The sequence below is a fragment of the Cyprinodon tularosa genome, unplaced genomic scaffold (assembly GCF_016077235.1).
Source record: "Cyprinodon tularosa strain WSP-4 unplaced genomic scaffold, ASM1607723v1 ctg248, whole genome shotgun sequence".
NCBI classification, from domain to species: domain Eukaryota; kingdom Metazoa; phylum Chordata; class Actinopteri; order Cyprinodontiformes; family Cyprinodontidae; genus Cyprinodon; species Cyprinodon tularosa.
The window spans coordinates 1001512-1014507 of NW_024038921.1; the positions used below are offsets into that span (position 1 = coordinate 1001512).

The window sequence follows — 12996 nt, forward strand, 5'->3', positions numbered from 1 at the left end:
ATGAAAAAGTTGTATCGGGAAACGCCTCATAGATTAATAATATAACTACACTGATGTTAAAAATAAAGTTGGGTACAACTTTTACATATTGAGTACATGAATACATATTTGCAATATATTCATCAGTGTTCCTATAAAAAGAAAATCAAAAGAAAAATAATCAATATATCAATAAAAATAGATCACTTGGGGATTTTTGATGGTTAACCCTTTTTTAAATTATTTTATTTACCAAAATCAGAATGATGACGCAGCAATTACATATCTCGTTTTTTGAACAGAGGTTGGGTCGGAGATTATCCGTTTTGTTATCCAACGAGCGGACGTTGGAGAGCAGGATTGATGGTAGTGGCGGTCTGTGAGAATTCCTCCTCAGCTTCGCCATTAGCCCAGCTCTCCAGCCTTGCTTTCTTAGTCTGGTTGTAGCGTTTTAAGCGGCATATTCTGTGAAACTGTCGAAAGCTGTTCTTGGCCGCTGCCTTGGAGTGCCACCATGGAAAAAAGAACCTTAATTAAAACCCTACAAAATCCTAAATCATCGATAGGCAAATGTTTACCGGATAATTAATTTTTGCTTTTTAAGCATGTTATGTTTAAGTAAGGAATATTACCTATGGTATGTTTTCCTTTTTTTTTTGTGGCCTTGAATGTTCCGATTACAATGAGCATACAGTAACAACAGACACTGATTTCTGGTTTAAAACTCAACACACCTTAACTTGCTTGGAAAAACAAAGATCCCCAAGCACTTTAGGGTTTGGTTTAAGAAATAACCAAAGTTCAAATAAAATGTGATATAAGATACAGGTATAAACTATTTATCAAAACTTCTGATAGGTTGGGTTAAACAAGGTGCACACACACAGTGAGGCAAAAAAGTTATAGTGATTGCATATGTGATTCAGTAAGTTTGCCTACTTAGAAATACGGAAGTAGTCTGTATTTTCATCATAAATACATTTTTACTATGAGAGATAAAAATAAAAATCCAGTTAATTATATTATGGTAATTTTAGAGAATGTATTTGTAAAAAGTATTTGGTCATCCATAAACAAGGAAGATGTCTGGCCCTCATAGACCTGTGACTTCTTCAACAAGCTCTTCTGTCCTTCTCTTATTACCCGTATTTATAGCACCTATATGAACTTGTTACCTGAACAAAAAGACTCCTGCCTACAGTCTAAAACAGTCAGACACTAAACTTAACCATGGCCAAGAACCGAGGGCTGTTAAAGGACACCAGGAAAAAAACTGTAGACCTCAAACAGACTGGGAAGTTGAATCTAAAATAGGCAAGAAGTTTGAAGTAAATAAATCAAATGTTGGAACAATTGTTAATTATTATAAATTAATAATGTCTTTATAAATGGCCTCCATGCGAAATCTGATCCCATGTAGTCAAGCGGTGAGCAAAAATCCCAGAACTACACACAGGGACCTGATGAATGACCTGCAAACGGCTGTAGCCAAAGTAACAAAGGCTACCATCAGTAACTCGTTATGCCAAGAGAGGACTCCAATCCTGCTGTGCCAAGCATGTTCTTCTGCTTAGAACAGTACATGTCCAGGCCATCTGAAGTTTGCTAGAGAGCATGTGGATGATCCAGAAGAGGATAATGGCAATATCATGTAGTCAGATAAAACTGAAATCGAACTTTTTGGCACAAACTCAACTCGTTGTGTTTGGAGGAAGAGGAATGCCGAGTTGCATCTCAAGAACATTATACCTAAAGTAAAAACAATGGTTTGGAAACTTCATGCTTTAAGGCTGTTTCTTAAAGGAACAACATAAAAAAAATGTAAATGGTCTATACTTAAGGCTACACGGTGCAGCAAAGGTTGGCACTGTTGCCTTGCAGCAAGAAGGTTTTGGGTTCAATTCCTGACCCAGGATCTTTCTGCATGTAGTTGGCATGTCCTCCCTGTTCATGCGTTGGTTCTCTTGGTGGACTCCGGCTTCCTCCCACAGTCCAAAAACATGACTGTTAGGTTAATCAGTTTCTCCCTTAACTCTCCTGTGGTTTGAGTGTGTGTCTCTGTGTTGCCCTGCGATAGACTGGGGACCTGTCCATGGTATACCCTGCCACTCACCCTTAGACTGCCTGAGATAGGCACCGACTGTGGCAGGAATAAGCAGGAGAAGATGGATGGATGTACTTAGTGCCAAGTCAGGGTAATGCAAAGCACTTTACACTGCATTCAGTCATTCACCAATTCAAGCACACAATCATACACTGATTGCGGCAAGCTACATCATAGCCACAGCTGTCCTGGGGCTCACTGACAGAAGTGAGGCTGCCGTACACAGGCGCTTCAGAGCCCTCTGTAGGCAATGTAGGTGAAGGGCACAGGGACACAACGACTAAGAATGATGAAGCTGGGGTCTGAACCTGAGACCCTCCCATCGGCTTGCAGAGGCAGGACAGCAACATTGTCATACAGAAACAGAGAGAGATATGAGAGATGATGCAAAGCAAACAAACAGAGAGCTTAGGAGAAGAGGAAGCCACACCTGGGATACTTTAATTTACAGCATGTTAAAAATCATATTAGGCTGGAAAAGAGAGCACAGAGCCCGATTTCAAAAGGGTTTTCCTCTGTTTGGATACTCTAAATTAAAAGGCTATTTCACTTCTAAGAAATCTACTTTTGCTCATCTTTAGCTCAAAAACCAGCTCAGATCTGGACATGGATTATCTTTTGGTCTTAAAGAGACAGTTTTACATAAGTAAAATACTATTTATAATTGCAAAATTACTCCAATGGCATGTTTAAGATCACTTTATATTGAGACAAACATGAAAACTAAAATAAATCAAAATTAGTCAAAGGTTATTCAGAAGGACTTAAAATTAATTGTAAAACCCTGAATCTAAAAACAGGGTAAAGGGCACAAAGACAGGTGCTTTCCCAGGGCACCATTTATTCCAGAACCCTCACTGCTAAAAGCTAACTTGTATAACTATCCAAAGCAGTAGGCGATGTTATAACCCTCCCCCATAAAAAATAAAATCCTGTCTTTTTCCAACTTTCCTTATTGTACCAGCCTGCATCACAGTGGCTGCACTCAACCACCCCCCTCCTCCCACCCACATCCACTTTTTCACTCAGCTGAGTACAGCAGGATGCTGTGTCATCAGAGACTGAGGACTCAGACGGAGCACTAAAGCCCGGCCCTCCGTCTAATTTACTACACCATGATAGAAAAAAAAACACCAGAGACGGCATGTAGAAGAGGAGAGGGTAAAAGCAGAGCAGAGTAATGGAGGGAGGCTGAGTCCAACAAAGAGAAGAAAGAACATAATGTAATGCTGTGTACAGTGAGTCTCAGAAGCTGCTACCATGAGCTCACCTTGTGCGCCCTCTAGCAGCTGCTAGTGAGCACGAACCTATGCAGGAAGTATTGCTCTGCTGCACAATCCTGCTACAATCATCACAGCAGCATTACGAAAAAGAACAAGCTTTTAAAAAAACATGGCTTTTCGTACTGCTACACATAATGGCACTGTCCATATATGCAAAGAGACACGCATGCACATGCCATCCATCACGTCCTGCTCCCCCTTCCTTTAACATTGCCTCGTCACATCAGACGTTCGAAAAGCCCAGGCAGTCATCTCTTCATCGCAGGGGAAAACAAGAACTGCAACTCTGCATTTCTCTTCCTTGCCACTGCCTCCTCTTCCTCTCTTTTATACATGAGTGCTGTGATCAGGTTTCCTGCAGCAATGCCAACACACACTCATACACTAAGACTCACTCATTGACATACAGTGCAATGTTGAGGGATTGGATGAGCATCGGTCAAGTAGAGGAGACAGACAGCCTTAAAGGTGAGGGCAGTGACAGAAGGGGAGGAGAAAACCCTACCTTGTATGCTCATAAAGATTTGCTCACAGTGGGGATAAAGGTCAAATATATCTGTGGATTATACGTAAGGCTTCAATGAATGAGAAAAAGAAGATGTGTGTCTTTTGTAATATGGATCCTAACTGCACAGAAAAGTCATACCTGTTATTAAAAATACAGCCCCATCCACAAACACACGTTACGCTGTTAGCACCTTAAAATGTTTTGCCTTTTTAGATATTTAAGAAGCCACTCCTTGCTGCAGCTGTTTAAAAGTCAGCTTTGCAGACTTTTATTTCCTCCTATCCCATCCTCCTCCCTGTGCCCAGTGGCAAGATAAACCGGGGTGTTCTACCAGCATCGTTGGTCCCAGCTCCAGTTATCTTAAAGTTATTGTGGAGGATTTTTTAAAAGACCTGCCCTCTTCACTTAAAAAAATGAACATGCACACCCTATACCTGCTCCTGAGAGGGAACACCTATCAAACTAGTGCGATACCCTCCACGAGACCATTTCTCTTCATGACACTCAAAACTTGCTGTTCTCATAGCTCATACAAGCTTACTGTGTCGAAGGTCCACCCTAACCTCTAAATACCTCAATCCCTATATAGAGCAGGGACTATATAGTGGACTTTATAGTAACTCCTCCTCCACTACGCGGTGCCTGCACCATCTTTTTTATTAGTCTTATTTATTAGTCGCCACAGTCGGGTAGCAACAGACTATGGCGACAGCGGGCCGCTGTGACAGCAAATCCTTTGCGAGGAATTCTTTGCTTTTGTGCAAAGCATTCCGGGATATATCTACTGTATAGCTACTGTATAAAACCTCAAACTCAACTCTACTCCTCATATTTGAATTGAAAAAGCTTCCTGGGTGAGAATCGAAACGTCTTCAAACTTGGAAACAAAGTCCAGTGGATTGTTTTTAATTTTCTTTTTTATGGAACCCATTTTTTTTCTATTATGGAAAGTTGCAAAGAGTATTGCATTGTAGGAATTGTTAAGGGGACAATTATTTTGGCATTATCTTAAAATGAATGTTTAACATTACTTATTAATTATATTTAATTTATTGAATTAATTTATTTAATTATACACTTATATTAAGTGTCAAGTGATCTTTGCACAAGTTTGCAAAAATATTTCTGACATAATATGTGATGTTAAAGGATCAAAGTGGCAGCTGGATATTGGCAGGCAAAGAAAGATACATTTCACAGCTGGACTTATTGACACAAAGAAAACTTAGGAACGCGGATACTACAGACAACTTGAAAATAAGGAAACAAAAAACAGCAACTTAAATTCCACTTAGATGAATAATAATCAAGTGGCATTTCATCTGACTCAGGGGTGGAATATTTTAAACCAAGGCTAACCAATTAAAAATCAGGGGGTCCGAATAAAGAAAATCAACAACCAGTAAAGGTCCGGAGACATTTTTAATTTAAAATCTGTTACTTTAAAGGTACACTATGCAACCGGTGTGGATTTTCCAGCGAGGCTCCCCCCAGAGGGCGAAAGTGAAAGTGCACTGTCGTAAATATGCACAGCTGTTCTCCTGGTTTCTCCGTCAAGCCAGGCGCTGCAAACGCGCTGCTGCTCGAGATGGAAAAATTGAATTTTTGCTGCTCGACGCGCCGCGTCAACCAATCAGAGAAGCTGATCTGGGAGCTGGCAGGGAGAGAGACACAGCGCTGATGATCACTCCTCTTAAACAGTTTATTGACGCCTAAATTAACTTAAAATGCAGAAATCTGCCGGCAGAATATGTTTGCTTTTATTATCCTGCTGCCTGCAGTTTGGATTATTTAGATGAAAAACACCTACCAGCTGCCGCGGTGAACCGCGAGGAGGCGACCCGGCCAGAGGCTGCTGATGAAGGGATTCCTACTGTCGGCGCACCGCTGGTATGTGGGGCTCTGAGCGGCTCCGACAGAAAAAAATATTGTAAGGGAGGATGATAATCTGAATGAACTGACTGCACTGATTACGTTTTCAGGTGTATTTTCTCACTTAAAAAAATATTAAAACTACTTTATTCCCACTGATCACAGCAAATATAGCTGCAAGGCAGAGAAAGGATAGTGAAGCTCCGCCCAACGCGCGTCAGACACACTTTTGCACCCCGCAGCCAGAGCAGCAAAGCTGCTTCAGCCGCGCGTCAGAACTGGTACAAGCAGTAAAAATGAAGCAGCGGACGCGATTTTGCTGCGTCCGGTGTGAAAGCAGCACTGCACAAAGATCGCCACTGTCTTCTTCTTCTTCTTCTTCTTGTTTTACTGGCGACTTGCAACCAAATGGAGCATTACCGCCACCTACTTGATCTTATTTATGTTTCCTTAAATCCTTAGGTTTAGTCCAGTTTGTTGAAGATAAGATGACATGATTTTAAGTACTGTCTTTCTGGATTTATTGATCGCCACTGTGCTAGCAACGAGCATGCTTTTAACTGGGGGGTGTAGCAGTTCTCGCCGTAAAGCAAGACTGACTCTCGCGAGACTTCTGAGCCTGTGGGTGCGCGGTGCTCCTGCAATTGCAAGTGCGGTATTTCCCCCACAGATCACCAGGGCGGCCGAGAATACCTTTGTTCAACCTGAAATGACTCATTTAAACATCCAAAACGTTATGGAACACATTAATTAACTGAAAAATGTTGCATAGTGTGCCTTTAAACAGCATTTAACACTGAAATAAAATGCAGGTGTTTATGCATCCACGTTATATATTGAATTTTCAAATAAAAAAATATAAAAATTAGAATTTAAATTGTTTTTGAAGTATACAACAACAATTTTTACACTTTTTTTTATAAAACACCTGAACTGATGTTTTTTTTTTTTTTTTTTCTTTCTTTTTTATGGCTTAATGAGATAAGTGGCATTTAGGCTGCCCTGCAAGGCTTTTAAACCTAGGTTCGAATGGCGACCAAGCCATTCTCAAACACATATCAAGGTGCTAATTCGTGAGCCTGGATCGATATTTATTTTTGATTATGGTCATGGTGGAGAATCCTGCTTCACAGCAATAGGTTAAGCCAAAAATACTTAAAATGTGCAGGGTCATCTTTGAGCACACTATTTCACTTTTCTTTCACTAGTTCACAGCGCTTCTTCCAGCAGTCCACACTTTCTCTGCTTTCTTTTTCTCATCGTCTTCTCCTTCTTTCCAACCGCCCGGCTTGCCACAGGTTTTAGGCTGCTGTGTCTAGAAGTGGCTAGCAGCAGCAACAACCCTGACTGACAGCTTATTGGCTAATTTGTATCACATGCAGCCTGGTCCTGGACGCTCCGGAGGGCTTTACCATACAAGTGTCACGCAAGTGACATTTAGACACTGTCGTCGGACAACATGCGGTAATTTATAAATGTTTTAAATCAGGTAGGGTCGGGATTAGCCAGCAGTGGCTCCGGATCCAGACCCTGGTCCACTAATCCATGACCTCTGTTTTATACCTTTGATGTGTGTAAAAGCATGATGTATCTACATACTCTTATCAGTCTATAAGCTTCAGCATCATGGTAACCAAAATCAGATTGTGGGCTACAAGGGTGGAGGCCAATCAACATGAATTCTACATGATATGTGAATAACGCAAGGAAGTCAAAATTAAAATCATGGCTAATAAAGTAGAACAAAACAGATAATAAACACTCACCAAACAATAATATGCATATAATGCATCAAGGAACCAGATTAAATCTGACAGATTTTAGAAGGCACCACAAGCATCTCATGGTCAAAAGCGAAAGCTGAGCTTCTAAATGTTCCAGTGAGCCCCTTTCAGGACTCTGTGGTGGGGAGAAAATAACACCCCTAGTCCATATCCATCTAGCTACCAAGCACTAACTAGGAGGTACTCACAAGATTCCTACCAAGGAGCCAAAGATGCAGTCAAGAGCAAAGGACCACCTGGCTTTAGTAGATACAATTAACAATGAAAAAACAAGTCAAACTTCTCACCCTCTAAATGAACTAACCCTTAAAGACTCCAAGCTAATGAAAAACATAGTGTGGTCGCAAATGCTACATTTGGAGAAAATAACGATTTTCCAGCCAGGCAATGACTAAGAATGCATAAGCCAGAAAACTCCCAACTGTTGCAACTGCAAGGAAAAGAAAACAAAGAAATACATTTTTATTCCCTTGACCTGAATGCAATTCCTGATGTATGGCAAAGGTGAAGATCAGACTTTAAGAAGTCTAGGAGCTTTATTACATCTATATCATCAACTAATGTTATTCTATTTGAAAATTGGACTGTGAAAGATTAAAACGGGTGTTAATACTCCTTGAAGCAAGCAAAAACAACAATCGTTGTTCAAACCTGAGCCACCCACAGCGGATGAATTGTTCAACATTATAAAGGAGATTTATATTCTGGAGATATGATGATAAATCTCAGAATATTGAGATTTAGGATTACCACATTTAGATTACCATATTCCAAATTACCGCCTTTTACAGCTGGTAATCTGGAGAAACTAGAAGTCAAAAGGAAACTTTTTTCAAGATCTGGTCAAAATTGACAAATTACGTAAAATATGTACTCCCTGTGCTTTAAGTTTGCCTGCCACATGAACACACTGTTATAACTTGTGTTCCAGTATTGTTTCAGACAAATAATTCTGCCATAACTGTGCCATCCCAGAAAGTTAGAAGAATTAGACCTTCCCCTCACCTACTTACATGTTCTCATTATTGTAAAAAACTAAACCTTTGGAGTAGCATATGTTGATTTTCTTATTCACAGTATGGAATGTGATTAAGAATGTGATGGATACTGAAACATGGACGGATTACTTTGTCTGTAAAACGTGCTTCTCCAATAAAATAAAAAAATGTTTACTTTAAGACCTGTTTTTTTTTCCGTACACCTACTGTCAGCTTTATGTCCATTATCTCTTCACCAGAATTATATACTTAATGAGAAAAACATTAACAAGTTTGATACTTATCCACCCCACACTCTAGACTGCTGGGATTCAGATGTTGCATCAAAGTAATTTTTTTGATATTGTATAAATGCACATATTGAAATTATGGCAGCAGTTGTAATTATGTCCATTTTGAATATGTACAATAAAGAAAATAACTTCAAATGTCAGCAAAAACAAGAGGGAAAAAAATCTTTGTGGATAGACTGTTTTTAATGCTGGTGATAATTGAATGCACCATTTTCACTCCTCATACATAACAGTCCACAAACATCCAGCATTACAGCAAAGATGCTATGATCCTACATCAGCAAAGTTACTCTGGAGAGCAGAGAAATGAAAGCTAAGGAAGAATGCACAGAGCATCAGGAAAAGTGGGAAGGGATATTAAAGGCCATAATGTAACCCTTCCTGTAGTAACCACCGACCTGGGACTTCAGATCAATAGATCACAAGAGGCACATGCCATTGATGGTTCTATCTACCTTGGGAGTGAGTGCTGCACAGTCTTGCTGACTGGCCATCTTGCTTCTATACATCCCACAGCTTGTCTTTTTTACATTATCAATGCCCCAACAGTGGAGACAGGAGAGCCCACACAGCTGCATGCCCCTGCACTTTTCTCTCCACTTCCTGTCCTACCCTCCATCTTATTCTCTAACTTCTCTCACTCACCTCCACTGGTTCAGAACTGCAGGAAGGGCAGAGCTCAAACACATCTGTGTCTTGGATAAATAAAAGACAAGACAGGTTTTCAACATAAAGCTAATTCTAAACTAATCACCATTTTGATTTTGTTCATTCCACTTGGGAAAAATTACATCATGTTAATAGTGATCATGCACTACTATGAAAGTTACATCTCCAGAAAATGAGAATCAATAGTTCTCTCAAAAAGAGAACTATTGATCAATACAGCTGTGGGATAAAAACCTTATACAGACCTGTCCATCATGCCTGCATCTACATTGTCTTTTCTAGATGCGGATCAACACAAGAAAAAAGTATTTCGCCCTAAGACCTGCTTTGCTCAGCAAGCCTGTACTTGCAGGAAGTGCACAATGATACGTTCATCTAAAATGTAAATATTTTTGTAAAGAATTGGACAGGCTACCTGCCACTACAGAGAATGTTTGGGGTAGTTAAAGGTTTTTTCTGTCCTTAAATATTGCTTATATCATTTCATTTTAATTTTTGGTGAGAGGTTCAGGTTAAATAAAAGTTAATATTAAATTAAAATAAACCAACTAAATATACTAAACAGTTTTAAAATGCTGATTTAATTATTATGGTAAAAAGCTGTCCAAACTAACAGTATCTTTTAGTTGAGTTTTACTAGACTCCAGAGAACCATGATTACAGCCACAACTTGAATTTAACAAAAGATTTAAATTAAAAACTTTCTGGCAACACGAAGTAGGACCTTTAAAAAGAAATGCATTATGCCCAAATCTGAACACATTCAGGAGCAGATGAGTAACGAGGTCTCTAACATCTATTACAAATGGTTAAAAAGCCCTTTAAACAGCTTCAGAAACTTAAGAAGCATGGAGCGGTTTCAAACATTGTAGTTGTAAACTTTGTTTAAAGTCAATAATTTAAAAATGCAAACACTGAAATTTCAAAATTCCCTCTAAAAAGTAAAACAACTGATGATACTGTCATTTTTAGCAGTAGCGTTTTTTCAACGAGAGATGATTTCAGCATCACTGAGTTCCTGCAGCTACGATGCAACTGCAAACTGGCAGTTTTTTTGTTGTTTTTTTTGCATCGGGGCGGGGATAAAGTGAAGGCTACTTCAAAGTCCCTCTGCTTTTCCGGTACTCTTCATCTAAACTAATGGAGACTCTTATTCAAGTGCTGCTGCTCAACCACAAATAAGGGTAATCGTGTTATTATCTTTTGGCAGTTTGAAACGACAAGTAATTCAGTAAGTTTAATTTGAAATGAAGCTAATCAAGGACCTATATTTTAACAACTCCAGAGCTTCAGACCTTCACTGATGTGGCTCCAGAGCTTCATCAGTGAAGGTCTGAAGGGAATTTTGAATTATCAGTGTTTGAAATTTCAGCATTTTCATTTTAAATGTTTGACTTCTCAGTGTTTGAATTTTCAATGCCAACTCCCACAATCCATATCAATGCAAGCGAAAACCATCATCCACAAATTGAGGGGAAAAAAATTATAGGAGTGACAACCCAACCAAAATTACTCCAGAAGCACATCAACAACTCATCCAGGAGGTTGTAATACAATCTCAAATACATATCAAACCTTAGTTCTCTCAGTCATGCTTTTTGTTCTGGAGGTAAAAAAAAACAAGAATATCTCAAACTTACTAAATAACCCCTTGAAGAATGCATTCTGGGGACTAAGAAGACAAAAGTGTATTTTTGTTAGTGTGTGTGTCATATCCCAAATTTACTGTAATTGAATCCTACAGTAATATTTATCACAAGGAAAGGCTTGGACTAGATAAATGTTACCTAACTAGTTAGGTACATTTCATTTACCGGCAACCCGGTGGACCTTAAAGCTGAAGTCTGTAAGTTTTTAAAAATCACTTTTTTGTCATATTGGCTAAAACTGTCCCTATGCCCAGACAGCAGTACATGCGATATGTAACCTGTTAAAAAACTGCTTCAATTGGTCCTGCATACTGCCTGTATTTCAATCTGGAAAGAATAATTCGGGACGAGTCAAAACAACCGATCACAGCCAGAGGAGCGTCTGACGGAGTGTCAATCACAGAAAAAATATAATACATTACAACCTGCCTTTTCTCAAGAATATCTTTATTACTGCTGTTCAAAAAAGACCTATATTTCCGAGAATAAAAAAACAACAACTTTGAGTCACCCACATTTATATATTATGAAACTAGAGGGTGTTAGCTTTCAAAAAATGTATTGCACATGTAATTTAGGCTTACAGTTCCTAAGTTATTTGCTTTTCCATTTGGATATGCAAAATAGACGAGGATTACCCAAAATGAGGTGGATGTTAAGAGGTTAAGGCTCTCTACACATATGGGATATTCCGTGACACTTTTTATTTAAGGCGTCATCAAAAGTTGATGAGGTGGTAAACTCATTATTTCACTACAGCCTCGTTGTTTCATTGCTAATGCAACAGAAATTGTCTGCTGTTGCTAAGATAAAACATTTACTTGTTCTTTTGGAAGCACTCACTATGTATCAAACACTATATAGATCAGGGACTACAGTATATAGTGAGCTCAGTTAACTGACTGTTCGGACAGATGATCACTACTTTTCGCTCCCCGTTGGACACGTTCCTCCGCCTCCCCGAAAGGAGCCTGCGCCATCTTTGTTATTAGTCGCCACCGTCAGGTAGCAACAGCCTATGGTGACAGCAAATCCCATAATGCTATGTGCAGAGAATCCTCAACGCAAAGCATTCTGGGATATATCTGCTCATCTAAGTGGTGACTATGGATGATCACTACTTTTCAAGGTGCATTGTGGGAAATATCAAGTCCACTACTTTTTCATCCACTAGCCGTTCAGACCTGTATCTAAAATGGCGTAATCGCTAAATAGTGCCCTATGTAGTAATTAAGGCGAACATTCAGAAACAGCCAATGAGGTAGGCAATAATGTGAAGGATTGTGCCTAAGTTGAAAGATTTCGATAGTATTCACTTTTCATGTATCGCAAGTAATAACTTTTTTGGGACATTTATTACCATTATCACAGAGAGATGGTGAAAATTTGTGAAAATTTTGTTTTTCACCAATTCAGGATGGGACGGACCTGCTGCAATTGATGGAACAATTAATTCTGCTCTAAGCCAGAAGAATTGTCAAAGAAAATGTCAACACCTCAGCTCATGGTCTTATGCCCTGGCAGACTTAGGCTATGCAGTGAGACAATGAACCAAAAAAAACCCCAGCAGAATGAAGCCATAATAAGATAGGAATAAACTTCATCCCTAAACATAATAAAGGCATGAATTTTAACAGACTATTTATTTTCAAATAGTCAAGTAGCTGAATTCAAACAATCCCTTGAAGAAAGGTGGACACATATATCTCTACAGCGATTTAAATGACTCATTGTCAGTTACCCGAAGCAGTTGATAGTGCTTGTTGCCACTAAGGGTGGTACAACAAGTTATAATAAATATAAGGGTGGAAATTAAAGCATAAAAATTTTTTTTTTTGATATTTACTTAATATCTTG

The 12996-nt window shown here is 39.1% G+C and overlaps 1 protein-coding gene across 4 annotated transcripts in view; it reads right to left on the minus strand.

Moving 5' to 3' along the window:
- The window catches only part of LOC119785394 (sodium channel protein type 8 subunit alpha-like), a 77764-nt gene that overhangs the window by 59422 nt on the left and 5346 nt on the right, over window positions 1-12996 (minus strand). The gene's annotated exons all lie outside the window — the stretch shown is intronic.